Raw genomic sequence first — 14,826 nt, forward strand, 5'->3', positions numbered from 1 at the left:
GCTGTGAAGATTCTCCCGACGCCGGAGCACCATCATCCCGTGAGAACAGCCTGGAACATCGGGCCTCCATAAAGGCGACTGCGGAGGCCTCAATAGGCCCGACTATGGGTGGACATGGGGATGGGGATTGGACTTTGTGCCTTCCCTCATAATGGGAACCATTGTGGGGGGATGTTTTTTATGTTAAATTTCTTGATTATTGTTATGTTGTTTTCTTTTTTATGTGCTGCAATGGCAATACACATTTCACTACACCAATTGGTGTATGTGACTAATAAAGAACCTTTGAGTAACTCAGCGGGTCAGGCAGCATCTCTGGAGAAAAGGACTAGGTGACGTTTCTGATCAAGACCCTTCTTCAGACTGAGAGTCAGGGGAAAGGGAAATGAGAGATATAGACGGTGATGTAGAGAGATATAGAACAAATGATATGCAAAAAAGTTACGATGATAAAGGAAACAGGCCATTGTTAGCCGTTTGTCAGGTGAAAACGAGTACAGACTATGAGATTGAACAAGACAACTTTGAAGCTGGTATGATTTGGGTGGGGGAGGGATGGAGGGAGAGGGGATGCAGGGGTTACTTAGAGAAATCAATATTCATACCTCTGGGATGTAATATGAGAGGCTGTTCCTCCAACTTGCGTTTGGCCTCACTCTGACAGTGGAGGAGGCCCAGGACAGAAAGGTCAGTGTGGGAATGGGAAGGGGAATTAATGTGTTTGGCAACTGCACAGCTGGTTTGCTTTGCTCATGTTAACTGCTGGATGAATATTAGCCAGAACACTGTGGGGTCTGCCTTGCTCTCCTTCTGATCATGAATTAACATCTTATTAAAACAAGTATATTTCTGACAAAGAACTTTCAAACATTCAAACGTTTCACCTGGTCGGCATCTGGCAGTTTCTTAAATCATTTCAGCATTCTGAGTTTGCTGGAACATAGGTTCATCCTCGGTAACAGCTAAGTTCACAATCAATCAATCACAATCATTCTTTATTAGCCAAGTATGTTTTGCAACATACGAGGAATCTCATTTGCCAAGTCAGTCATACAAATAAAAAGCAATGAAACACTTAAAATATATTTTAACATAAACATCCACCACAGTGACTCCTCCACATTCCTCACTGTGATGAAAATCTCCTCCCTTTGTTCTCCCGCAGACGGGGGGCTGGAATCCTCCGTTGACGGGATGATCCTCCGCATCGAGGTGACCAGCTCCTGCATCGGGGGAATGTCAGCTCCCCCGCATCGGACGATCAAACCCCGCGCCGGGGCTAGTCGGACCTTCCGCAACATTGGAGCTCCTGACATCCACGGCCTCTCCCGAGACTGCGAGCTCTCGAATGTAAAGTCCGCAGGCCGTGGTTGGAGTAATCCTAAGCTAGGGATCGACCCCAATGTTAAGTCCACGCCTCCAAGGTGGGGCCCAAGGTCAGTCCGAGGAGGCCTTCAGCTCCATCGATGGTAGGCCGCAGAGCGACCGGAGAATGCAATCCGAAAATTAATTGCATCTCCGGCAAGGTAAGAAACTGAAAAATAAGTTTCCCCCGATCCCCTCTCCTTCCCCCCACGTAAAACAAACCGAAGAACATTTACACGAACTTTTGACACAGACTAAAAAATTTTTAAAAAGCCGAAGAAACAAACAGACTGTTGGCGGAGCTTCCAATCGTGCGGCGCCCCCTGGTGGTATCAACAGTGAATCAACAGCTTGATTAGTACGGGTCAGGGATTATGCGGAGAAGGCAGGAGAATGCTGTTAGGGAGGGAGAGATAGATCAGTCATGATTGAATGGCAGAGTAGACTTGACGGGCCAAATGGCCTAATTCTGCTCCTATCACCAATGAACATAAGCATTTTGCACCTCTTCCATCGAGGAAGCCTCTGAAACCCTGGGCACCCAAAGTATTCAAGAGGCTTTCTGTGCACGACAATGCTGTGTAGGGCCCTTGCCTTGTTCATGTGCTGACTGACTTAACGTTGGTGAGGACTCACCAGCACATTTAGTTTAGTTTAGTTCAGAGATACAGTGCGGAAACAGACCCTTTGGCCCACCGCAACGCCACCGTGCCGCCCCACACGGTGGTCCTCGACACTGTGCCTCTTGTGAGTGGAGTGAGGTGGGCATCTGCTGCTCAAGCGTGGCTCCCCACCACACTGCTGCAGCTTCAGGGCAGGCTCCTTGGGAATTCTGGCAATAAAGAACCTCGTCCATTGATTTGCAAATCTGCAGGGAGTCTTTGTCCGAACTCTCAGCTGCCAATGCAGTGGGTGTGAGAACTGGAAAATAATGATTCTTGGATTCTGGCTGTTGATCATGACATCATAAAATGGCCACATTAAACTGACACCATCCCCCCGTGGAATTGTAGCTCAATGCAAGTCTGTGGGCTTTGAAGAGAATATCCCACTCTTTAACACAGACCATATTTTCATCGCATTACTGGCTGCTTTACGTCAGCATAGAGCATGAATGCCAAGGAAACACAGGGTCCATAGATCTGATCTTAACGTGCTGCAAGTGGTGGCCATGGGGTGAGATTGGGAAAAACAGGGAACTGGTGAGTGTACGGCAGTTGGAGAGATTTCCTAACACCAACCCAAAAAGCTTTTCCCACTGAGAGTAGGGAAGATTCAAACAAGGGGACATGACTTGAGAATTAAGGGACTGAAGTTTAGGGGTAACATGAGGGGGAACTTCTTTACTCAGAGAGTGGTGGCTGTGTGGAATGAGCTTCCAGTGAAGGTGGTGGAGGCAGGTTCGTTTTTATCATTTAAAAATAAATTGGATAGTTATATGGATGGGAAGGGAATGGAATGGAGGGTTATGGTCTGAGCGCAGGTATGTGGGACTAGGGGAGATTATGTGTTCGGCACGGACTAGAAGGGTAGAGATGGCCTGTTTCCGTGCTGTAATTGTTATATGGTTATTTATATGGTAATATGAAACTGAAGTCACACCTTATGAAACTGAATTCACACTTCAAATGCTAAATGTTGCTTGGCAATATATTCAACATTTGGTCCTACTTGTCTAAACAGGACACTGGTCACTGACTCACCAGCAGGCGTGTGCTGTGTTCCAAATGGCAGGGGTCTCGGCTAATATTAAGGTCAGCGCTAGATGAGGTTTCTGGGGCAGAAAAAGCTCCAAGGATTCCTTATGGAACCTGGAGAAATAGTCTAGAACCACAAAAATAATTTTAATAATTTAGGCCTCTGAGATGCAATCCTGTTTGCAGCCTGTGTTCACTGATGGACAATGATCTGTACTTTGTGTCCCGAACTACATCAGATTAATGAGTCTCCTAACCCCATTCCCTGACCTGCATGGTTAAAATCACAATGGGCCGGGAACAAACTGAAAATTTAATGGAGGATGTCTGATCACTATTACAACTACGATCCTGGCCCCTGACCACGGGTCTCCGTTCAACACAAGTCCAGGAAGGTTACACTCTCACGAATGAGGGAGGACACATACCCTACACATCAAGTAGGCAGGCAGAACTATCATTTAACATCCCAAACAGGATGGCACGGTGGCTCAGTGGTGGAGCTATTGCCTTACGGCGCCAGATACCCGGGTTCGATCCTGACCACGGGTGCCTGCCTGTATGGAGTTTGTACGTTCTCCCCGTAACCGCATAGGTTTTATCCGAGATGGTTCAGTTTCCTCCCACACTCCAAAGATGTGCAGGTTTGGCTAATTGGCTTGGTGTAAATGTAAAATTGTCCCTAGTATGAGTAGGATAGCTTTAGTGTGCGGGGATCGCTGGTCGGTGCGGACTCGGTGGGCCTAAGGGCCAGTTTCCACATTGTATCTCTAAACTAAAAACAAAACAAAATCCCATTTGAAAGCCGGCATCACCAACAGCAAATGCCCGATGACTTTCTGAATTTCTAGAGTGGGACTAGTACCTCCTGACACAGAGAGAGTGCCACCAACATGCCAAGGCTTAGGGAAAGTATTATTTGATCATATGAAGTGAAGAGGATTAGCATCTCAAAGAGGTCCCTTAATCATGTTGTGAAGATTGTTGCTAGATATACGTTTGTTTGAAGTTGCTGGGCTCAAACTTTGAAAATTACCTCAGTAATTACATCGAGTTAGAATTGAATAATTGGCTTTAATAGATGTCAGGAACTTTTAACCGGCTTTCAGAATGAATCCAATTATTTTCTGCATGGTTTCACACTGACGTTTCTCATGACTGTACCGCTGTGCTCGACACTGGGTGTAATGTTCCCACTGTTGATGAAATCTTTGTCTCTACTCATGAGTCTGTCCCCCAATGACATCAACGGGAGAAGACTGGAGTTTGCCTTCGAAAGCTCAAAGCTTGCCCTTGCTTTTGAAAATCGCTGCCCAATTACGCAAACAGATGGAAGTTTAAAGTGAACTCCGATTAAATTAAACTAAAACAGGAGTCAAGGAGTGTGAGAAGGCGGATCGCAGTATCACGTTAACACCTGGAGCTTTAACATTTGGAGATCTAGTTCACCCACTCATTTCAAGCCAGTTCAGTGCAAACTGACCAAAAGTAAGAAAGAAATATTGGGCCATTCTTTGGAAAGTGAACCAAAATGTCACAAACGTGACCAGATCACATAATGTAATACATTAAAAATCTTCTTGTAAGAGATTCATCTTATTCATTGCTATTTTTCTACCTATAGAACGATAATGCATGTCTGCTGAAGATATGCATTGAGTTGAGGGACCATGCCTCCTGTAGGGGCTACGTGTTAGTGGTGCAATATTGCATTGGGAAACGGGTTGCGTGGGGGACCCAACGAGTCCCAGTTGGTCTAGTCTTATATTACTAAAACTCTGTTCTTGACCGCTTTTGGTGATCTGTGCTGCGATTTCCGAGAGAACGCCGCCACCTATGGCCGTCATTTTTGGCCACCTCGCTCAGAGCCCCCCTCTGCCACATGTGTGCCGAGGATTTTTCCCGTCAATGAAATATGACCGAGATATTAATGTTTTTACAACATTCCCCATTCTCTCTACTGCCCCCGCTGGCAGCAGGGGGAGGGAGGGGCTATAAAACCCGGAAGTGTCCTGCTTCAATCCCTTTCTGCTGGACCACGAAGTGAAAGGGTCACGGCTCTCTGAGCTGCAGCTCTACTCCAAGGTGAGTCCCCCTGCATATGCTTTTTCAGCCAATTGATATGTATGTTGTTCACCATTCACCATAGTCTGAAGTTTCTTGGCATTTTGTTGGAAAGAGTTTGTAAATTTGTCTATCTACATTGTCTTTGAAATGTGTATTGAACATGAAATGCATTTGCAAATTTGTCTATCTATAATGTGTTTGAAATGTGTATTGAAAATAAAAAGCATTTGTATATTTGTCTACCTATATTGTACCTATATTGTTTGAAATGTGTATTGAACATGAAATGCATTTGCATATTTGTCTATCTATAATGTGTTTGAAATGTGTATTGAAAATAAAAAGCATTTGTTATTGTTATAAAGCGTTTGCAAATTTGTTTCCCTTGGGTTTTAAAATGGTTGCACCCGGTTTCAGGTAACTAAAGCATGATGTCTTTGAAATGTTCATGTAAATTGAAATGCATTTGTTGCAACGTTTTCAGGCGAGTAATGCACGAATAAAGCTTTATATTTGGACCAGAACAGTGTTTAAATTTAAAATCGGCGCTCATTTTGTGATTTTGGCGGTTGCAAGATGGCGGCGATGACGTAATTTCCAGTGATCGGTAAGCCGACGGCGATGACGTCATTTCCGGTGATCTGTGACCCAGCAGCGATGCTGTCATTTCCGGTCGGAGGCGAGATGGCGGCAATGACGTCATTTCCGGTCGGAGGCGAGATGGCGCTGCCCGCAGAGTGCACGAGGTGTTGAAAAATTCTACAGAACTGGTAAGTGTTTGTTTGTTGCAGCCACACCGGCAATTGTGTTTCAGCAAAAGTTGCAATTGTGCATGTGTGCGTGTGTGTGTGTGTGTGTGTGTGTGTGTGTGTGCGTGTGTGTGTGTGTGTGTGTGTGTGTGTGTGTGTGTGTGTGTGTGTGTGTGTGTGTGTGTGTGTGTGTGTGTGTGTGTGTGTGTGAGTGCGAGTGTGTGTGTATGTGTGTGAATATATGTGAGTGTGAATGTGTGTGTGTGAATATGTGCGTGTGTATATTTGTGTTTACAGAGTTGACGTGGAAAAGCTTTTCCCACTGAGAGTAGGGAAGATTCAAACAAGGGGACATGACTTGAGAATTAAGGGGCTGAAGTTTAGGGGTAACATGAGGGGGAACTTCTTTACTCAGAGAGTGGTAGCTGTGTGGAATGAGCTTCCAGTGAAGGTGGTGGAGGCAGGTTCGTTTTTATCATTTAAAAATAAATTGGATAGTTATATGGATGGGAAGGGAATGGAGGGTTATGGTCTGAGCGCAGGTATATGGGACTAGGGGAGATTATGTGTTCGGCACGGACTAGAAGGGTCGAGATGGCCTGTTTCCGTGCTGTAATTGTTATATGGTTATATGTGTGTGTGTGTGTGAATATATGTGTGTGTGTGTGTGAATATAGATGAGCATGTGTATGTGGAATATGTGTGTGTGTGAGAAATAATATAGTGTTTTGTAGTTCAGAGCTTATTTGTTATGTTTAGTAGCGTGGTGGTTGTCAGGAAGAAGCTGTTCCTCAATATATATGTTAGTTTTCAGTTTACATAAGTTGGATGTGACTCCAGAAGTCGGGCATCAGTCAGTCCACAAGCCATGAGAGTGAATCAGTCCAAAGGCCATGAGTTAATCCCAAGGCAGTGAGTGAGTCCACAGGTCATGAGTAAATCGCTCACTGCCCCCCTCCTCCACTGATATCCCCCACCTCAAGACGCTGCCCTCCGCCTGGCTATAGGATGCACCCCCTACTGAAGCCCTCCACATCCCCTGCATGAGGACACCCCACCCCCTTCTCATCAGTTCACGACAACCCCCGCCTGAAGCTGCCCTTGGCTGCACGACATTTACCACCCATAGGGCAGTGTCTTGAGGTGGGGGATGAGTCTGTGTATGTGTGTGTGATTGAGCCTGTGTGTGCATGTGTGTATGAGTCTATGGGTGCGTGGGTCTTTGTGTGAATGTGTGTGTCATTGAGTTTGTGTGTGCGTGAATGAATCTGTGTGTGTGTGTGAATATGTGTGCGTTTGTGTGAATATGTGTGTGTGTGTGTGTGTGATGTGTGTGTGTGTGTGTGTGTGAATATGTGTGTGTGTGTGTGTGTGTGTGAATATATGTGTGTGTGTGTGTGTGTGTATGTGTGTGTGTGTATGTGTGTGTGTGAATATGTGTGTGTGTGTGTGTGTGAATATGTGTGTGTATGTGTGTGTGTGTGAATATGTGTGTATGTGTGTGTGTGTGAATATGTGTGTGTGTGTGGTGTGTGAATATGTGTGTGTGTGTACGTGTGTGTGTGAATATGTGTGTGTGTGTGTGTGTGATTGAGTGTGTGTGTGTGTGTGTGTGTGTGTGTGTGTGTGTGTGTGTAAGTGTGTGTGTGTGTGTGTGTGTGTGTGTGTGTGTGTGTGAATGTGTGTGTGTGTGTGTGTGAATAAATGTGTGTATGAGTGAGTGTGCATATGTGTGTGAGTGCGTGTGAATATATATGTGTGTGTGAAATAATATAGTATTTCGTAGTTCAGAGCTTATTTGTTAAGTTTAATAGCGTGATGGCTGTCAGGAAGAAGCTGTTCCTCAATGTAGATGTTACCGTTTTCAGTTTACAAAAGTCAGACGTGACTCCAGAAGTCGGGCATCAGTCAGTCCACAAGCCATGAGAGTCAGTCAGTCTAAAGGGCATGAGTTAATCCCAAGGCAGTGAGTGAGTCCACAGGTCATGAGTAAATCGCTCACTGCCCCCTCTCCTCCACTGACATGCCACACGTCCGCCTGGCTATAGGATGCACCCCCTACTGAAGCCGCCCTCATCCCCTGCATGAGCCCCCCCCCCCATTTCTCATCAGCTCACGAGAACCCCCACTTGAAGCTGTGCCCCTCCCTTGGCTGCACAATGTTTACCACCCCCCCTCCCCACCCTGACAGCCCCCACCTCAAAAAAATGTTTTGCACAAAATCTTCTGTGTTCATTAACAACTGAAATTGTCTTTAGGCTGATTTTTCAACATCATGTCAGGAAATGTTAGAGGTCAAGGTGATGTGGCTATTGCTGTAGTATCCCCTAGGAGAGCAGCTACATTTCTGCCTGGTGGAAGAACTACACATTCTCGATTGAAGATACCCATCCAAGTGGCCGAGGATACATTGTGCAACATCGAGAAGAACTCTAAGACGGCACATTTCACGAGGCAAGTGAAAGTCATTGTTTGGGATGAACGTTCAATGATTAGGAGAGAATGCCTTGATGTGCCAAAAGCAAAATGCCTTTGACCCAACATACTAGCTCAACAGAAATATGAAGGGAAATGTCAAAGGTTTCCTGAAGGATGGAACATCGCCCAAGAATGTTGTCATTAATAGCGTGCTTCGTTGAATGATGACTTCTGAGATAAATTCTCAGATTTTCCTTCTTAAAATTTGACTGCTGACTTTCTCTATATTAAAATGCCTCTTTTTATCAACAGGAAATAGTCATCAAGAGGCAGTGAGCAGCAGAACACAACATTCACATTTTAAACTTTAATAAACCCTTTTTGCACTTTTAATGCTGTGTGTTCTTCATCACAATAGAACCTAATAGGCAGGAATGGCTGCTCTGTGGGAGAGCCACTAAGAGTGCATGGGGGGGAGGTTGTTTGGATATGCACTGAATGTGTGGGTGGGAGGGTAATGGCAAGGAGCAGAGTGGGGGGGGGGGGTGAAGGTAGGTGGGGTAACTGAGTGAACTGCCAGCGTACCAGGCGTGAGTGACTGCACTGCCAGCCCACGAGCCGTGAGTTAGTGAACTGCCAGCCCACCAGCTGTAACTGACTGAACTGCCAGCCCAATAATCCATTCAGTCCACCCTCTTCCCCCTTCTCTCTTACAGTCTCACCTGTTTTGGGCAGAATTTCTGGCAGTTTCTCAGCCGCCAGCCTGCCAGGTCCGAGTGATTGTACTGCCAGGCCTCAGTGACTGAGCTGCCAGCCCTCAGTGACTGTGCTGCCAGCCCAAAAATCCATTTGGCCCACAAATTCCATACTAGCCCTCTGGAAATCAGTACCTTCGGCCCCCAACACTCATACTAGCGCAACAGAAAGCCCCCACCCCCCCCCACCCCTCACTGGCCAGCAATATTGGAATTGGTGGAGAGGTGGAATATTGTGTTGGGTGTCCAGCCCTCCCGTGTGATGCTGGGACCCACTTAGTCTAGTATTCTACTAAAAGTCTCATCTTGTTTCTATGTGTGTGTGTGTGTCTGTGTGATGGTATTTTCGCCAAAACGATACACAATTTTTGCCGAACCTTACTCAGCTTTTTCGCGTCATCGATCTAATCAAGTTTCCTTCAGATTTGACGTTATATTTCACAAGTTATTGATATTTAAAGGTTTAGAAAAGCCAACGTCAAGAATAATAACTTACTGTGAGAGGGAGACGTTTCTGGCAGCTTCCAATGGTGATGTCACAATGGCATCTCACAGTCCTCCAACCACTACGGGATCTCAGCTGCCAAAGTCCAAGCTATGAGAGTTAACGGAGTGGGGGATGGGAGGAGAAGAAATGTTATTTAAACATTGTCTTTGGTGGGGGAGTGCGGAAGGGGAGGGATGAGGGAGGGAGCGGTGACAGAGAGACTATGAGGTCAGCAGCTTCAAAGGGAGTACGGAAAGAGTGAGATTATTGCATTTAAACCTTAGTGCAATTGCATTTTTTTTAGTTTAAAATGAGGGAGGGTGAAAAAATGAGCTGTCCTGCACAGTTGGGGGCTATGGGTGAGTGGTGGAATATTATATTCGGGGAACGGGTTGCGTTGGGGGAACTGATGAGTGGTGGAATCTTACGTTGGGGAACGGGTTGCGTTGGGGAACCAGGCCTCCCGTCGGGGCTATGGGTGTGGTGGAAACGGGTTACTTTGGGGGAATGGGTGAGTGGTGGAACTGGATGCATTGGGGGAACGGGTGAGTGGTGGGATTATTGCGTTGGGGGACAGGGCACAACAGATCCCACTTGGTCTAGTTATATATAACATTTTCAGTTGATAAACCAACAAAAATATGAACCATATATACAGTACAAAACAATATACCTGTAATGCTTTTAGAATTAGAAGAGATGTATTCCATGATTTTTCATATTTTTTTGGTCAAGAATGGCCCTATTACTGTAAGATTCACGAGACTGATAAGATAACAAATATATCACAGGACACAAATCACACCATTCTGGAACTCAGTTCCTAAAGTTACAGTTATTATATACAGTACAATTACTAAAGGGCTTCTGCCCCCCCCCCCCCCCCTCCACTCGACCAAAGCTAGCATGACAAGCGTGAGTGTAGGAGTCCATCAACAAGGAAGGTGTGTGGCATCTACCTTCCTTCCTGGAGGACTCTGTGCTTGGAGAAGCTTGCAGTACCCTTTAGTTTATTGGCATGTATAGCAAAGGTTCAGTGAAAAGCTCCCAACCAATTAATTATTTACAAAATGTTAAATGCAGAAAGAGCTATGGTTTACAGAATTAGCCATTCTTTGCCAATTGTGCGCAACTATTTGGCTGCTCTTCTTCCCAAAATAAACACCTGGACTCTGGAAACATGCAAGGATGCTTGGATTCTGAAGACGAACAGCTCACTTGCAGAATCGGTGTGCCCAAGAGCTTGCATGGACGTAGATGCATGCTCCCCTCTATGGGCTCTCTGATCTCAGTATTTACGTGCAACAGGCAGCGTGGAAGCTACTACCTAGCTTTGGTTGTAATGAGAAGTATCCTTTATACTCCTCAGATGTCGTCCAGCTGGCCGGGACGGCATTTGCCCAGTCATATTCACCTCTAATCAAATGTAGCCACAGAATTACAACCCTGTCTCTTTCAGTCACTCCTGATCTATCTCAGACAGCCTACCCGCTCCTCCGCCCCCAGCGCCCCCCATGACTATATCTCTTCTATATGCTGCCATCAGCAACATCACTGGAAAATAATCGCAATGGTTTTCCACATCAATGTCGACAGCTCCAAACTGCTCGTAGTTTAGCCCCTTTATTTGGCTTAGATTAGTCCAAGGTCAGAATTCCTTCTCATTAGTGATACCTCGGAGTTAAGGGTGACTTGCATCCATTCCTGATTCAGTGAATGTCAATGTGGCTGATATGGAGTTTGCAATTCTGCCACAAGTGGGCCTCTGGAGGCTGATGGGGCGAGTAGCAGAATGACATTGGTAGTCTGTGCATTCCTTTGGATAATCATATAATCATGGACACAATGACTATCGCTTCTAAAACTCAGTTTGGCCACCAAAGTAATCTGACAATATTTACCATGATCAATAACTTGAAGTACTTATGACAAGGAGACTTGTTCAGTTTAAGTCCACCTCCATACTGTTTTTTTTCTCATTTGCTATTATCAGGGCTGCCAACTCTCACGCTTTGAGCGCGACACTCACGCATTTCAGCCAATTCTCACGCCCTCACGCTAAAGACAGAATTCTCACGCTGACAGGCTGTCTTCGGTCCCTGCACAGCAAAGATCCTGTAGTGGAGCTATAGCATATTTGCTGCACAGTTTGTCTCAATGGAAGGGAATGTAGAAAGGGGATGACGGAAGGGAAGGAGAAAGAGGAAGCGTGAGGAAAAAGAGGGAGGGGGAGGAAAGAGGGAGGAGGGAGGAAAGAGAGGGAGGGAGGGGGAGGATGGAGGGGGGGGGATGAAAGGTGTGTGTGTGTGTGTGTGTGTGTGTGTGTGTGTGTGTGTCTTCCTTTGTGTACGTGTCTCCCTGTGCGTCTGTTGTCACATCCTGGCCTTAGACAGGGCTGCCAACTCTCACGCTTTGAGCGTGAGAGTCACGCATTTCAGCCAATTCTCACGCTGATGACAGAATTCTCACGCTGTCTTCAGTCCCTGCACAGTTTATCTTTTTGCGCCATATCACAACGATCTGTGCGTTGTGTGGAAGTGCGTCAGTTGGCGGCTGTGAGTGACGTCGCATTTCTTCTCTTCTCTTCTTTCTTGGTTGGATGTGCAGCCGCCGACAACATGAAGCAGCCGGAGATAAAACTAACCAGGTGAATCAGTTGTAAAACATGGGGAGGACCACAATGAGGCCAAACATCTAGGACAGGGTTCGGCAACCTACGGCACATGGGCTGTAACCCAAAAAACCTGAACACCCTCCTCCCATCCAGGTTACCCCTGCAGGAACTTAATTCTGGGTCCATTTATTAATAACTAACCATCTGTACAAAGTTCATTCAAAGTGTGTGTAGCAAGTGCCACAAAGAGACAATACACACGTCCAGCCAATTAGCCCACAGTGGGCCATCGAAGCAGGAGTAAATAGCCAAAGACCCAGATCTGGTACATGAGCACAGTATTTGCCTACGTTGACAAGCTTAATTTATTCCTTTTCTTTGCCTGTAAAGTCAACTTGGTTAATGGAAGGAAGACTCCGCACCTCAGTAACCCTTTACAGTAAATGCATCACATGTAATAGATACAAACCCTTTAGCCCACTTTGTCAAGCACCTAACTGTACTAATTCAACACACTGGGGGAGGGGAGGATGGTGACCCAGTGGCAGAGCTAGTCGAAGTGCAACCTCACTATGCAACAGATGCTCATTCCACCCTGATCTCGGGTACTGTCTGTGTGGAGTTTCCACTTTCTCTGCGTTTCTTTGGGTTTTCTCTATTTGCTCGCGGAAGGGTAAGGTGTGTCTTCATCCCCCCCTGACCCTCAGTCTGAAGAAGAGTCTTGACCCGAAACGTCACCCATTCCTTCTCTCCAGAGATGCTGCCTGTCCCGCTGAGTTACTCCAGCATTTTGTGTCTATCAAGGCAGCAACGCTAGCACTGCACCACCGTGCCACCCGGAATATGACAGCATTATTTAAAAAACCTAACAGTAATTTAGTTCAATCTGAAAACAAAACCTATTTCTGAATAAAAGAAACTATGAAAGAATTGTGTGGGTGAGATTATTATGGTAGTTTAGGAATCGATATATTTTTTTAAATCACCCACTATGGAAATATTAGAATGAGAAAGTACACCATAAGTGATAGGAACAAGTGGGTCTAAGGAACAAGTTGCCAGAGAAAGTGGCAGAACCAGCTACAATTACAATGTTTATACACATTTTGATAGGTACAGCAAAAGAAAATGTTTGGAGGGATATGGGGCAAACACAGGCAAATGGAATTAGCATCTATAGGATGTTGGTTGACATGGATGAGATGGGCAAAAGGACCTGTTCCTGTGCTGTATAACTCTATGAGTCTATGAACTTTTGAAAACGTTTGCCTGTAGATAAAACTCAGTCAATTCTTCAAACCTGCTTCACCATTTAATACGATCATCGAATAGTGAAAGGCTTGGATAGAGTGGATGTGGAGAAGATGTTTTCACTAGTGGGAGAGTCTAGGACCAGAGGTCATAGCCTCAGAATAAAAGGACGTATTTAGGAAAGAGATGAGGAGGAATTTATCTGGTCAGAGGTTGGTGAATCTGTGGAATTCATTGCCAAAGAAGGTTGTGGAGGCCAAGTCAGTGGATATATTTAAGGCAGAGATAGATAAATTCTTGATCAGTACAGGTGTCAGGGGTTATGCGGAGAAGGCAGGAGAATGGGTTTAAAAGGGAAAGATAGATCAGCCTTGATTGAATGGTGGAGTAGCCTTGATGGGCCAAATGGTCTAATCCTGCTCCTATCATTTATGGTGTACTTTCTCATTCCAATACTTCCATACTCCCCCTTATATCCTTTCCTGACAAAATAACTATTTGTATTTTTTTTAAATATGTACTCCTCCTGGTCGAAAGAGTTTCACTAATTAACAACCTTCTAAGTGAACAAACATCTTCTCTTCATAGTCTTTGGTGTCTGATTCTGTAACCTGTGTAACGTGAGTGTGAATTCTTGTTCTAGGCTCATTAGCTAAGGGGAAAAATGCATCTAGCCTGTCAAGGTCTTTCAGCATTTTGTAGGTTACAATGAGATCTCTTAAGGGCCTGTCCCACTTAGGAGCGCGTCATTTACGCGACATAATTTACACGTCACGATGCACGACACGCGCATCGTGAAGCGCACGTGATACGCGCATGGTGCGCATTATGGGCGCATGGATGCGTGGTGATGTAGGCAGTGACGCGCGGTTGCGCGCAGCGCCCCAGGATTTTGAGATGTACAAAATCTTTGCGCGCCATCTGAGTGACGCGCATATGACGCCCAAGTGGGACAGGCCCTTTACTCTTCTGACCTCTGGTAATAAAAGTTGTTGTCAACCCAATCTCTGTTAATTCAGCTGTCCTGCCAGCCAAGGGTGGTGAATCTTTATTGAACCTCCTCTGTGGCAATTCTAAGCAATCAAGACTACATAAAATGCGCCATATGTCAATCCTGCATTCGGGGCAAGACTTTGCTGTCCCTTCACTCAAAGCCTTTCGCAATGAAGGCAAATATATTATTTGCTTTCTTAACTGTTTGTTGAAACTGCATGTTTGCTTTTAGTGGCTGTCGAGAATTGACACACAGATCCCTTTGTACATCAACATTTCCCATTTTTCCACTATTTAAAAAATCTTGTTACTCTGTATTTTCAACCAAAGTGGAGAGCTTCACATTTACTCAGGTTATACTACATCTGGCATGTGTTTGTCCATTCACTCAACTTGTCCAAATCACCTTGAAGCCTCAAGCAATGGTGTG

General features: G+C 45.4%; 1 long non-coding RNA gene across 1 annotated transcript; it reads left to right on the forward strand.

Moving 5' to 3' along the window:
* Positions 1 to 2,601: 2,601 nt before the first annotated feature.
* LOC129696583 (uncharacterized) lies at positions 2,602 to 8,683 on the forward strand. Its single transcript, XR_008723367.1, has 3 exons — positions 2,602 to 5,147; positions 5,706 to 5,899; positions 8,137 to 8,683. It is a non-coding gene; the product is annotated as an uncharacterized LOC129696583 (long non-coding RNA).
* Positions 8,684 to 14,826: the final 6,143 nt, after the last annotated feature.

This window comes from Leucoraja erinacea, chromosome 4 (genome assembly GCF_028641065.1).
Source record: "Leucoraja erinacea ecotype New England chromosome 4, Leri_hhj_1, whole genome shotgun sequence".
Classification (NCBI taxonomy): domain Eukaryota; kingdom Metazoa; phylum Chordata; class Chondrichthyes; order Rajiformes; family Rajidae; genus Leucoraja; species Leucoraja erinaceus.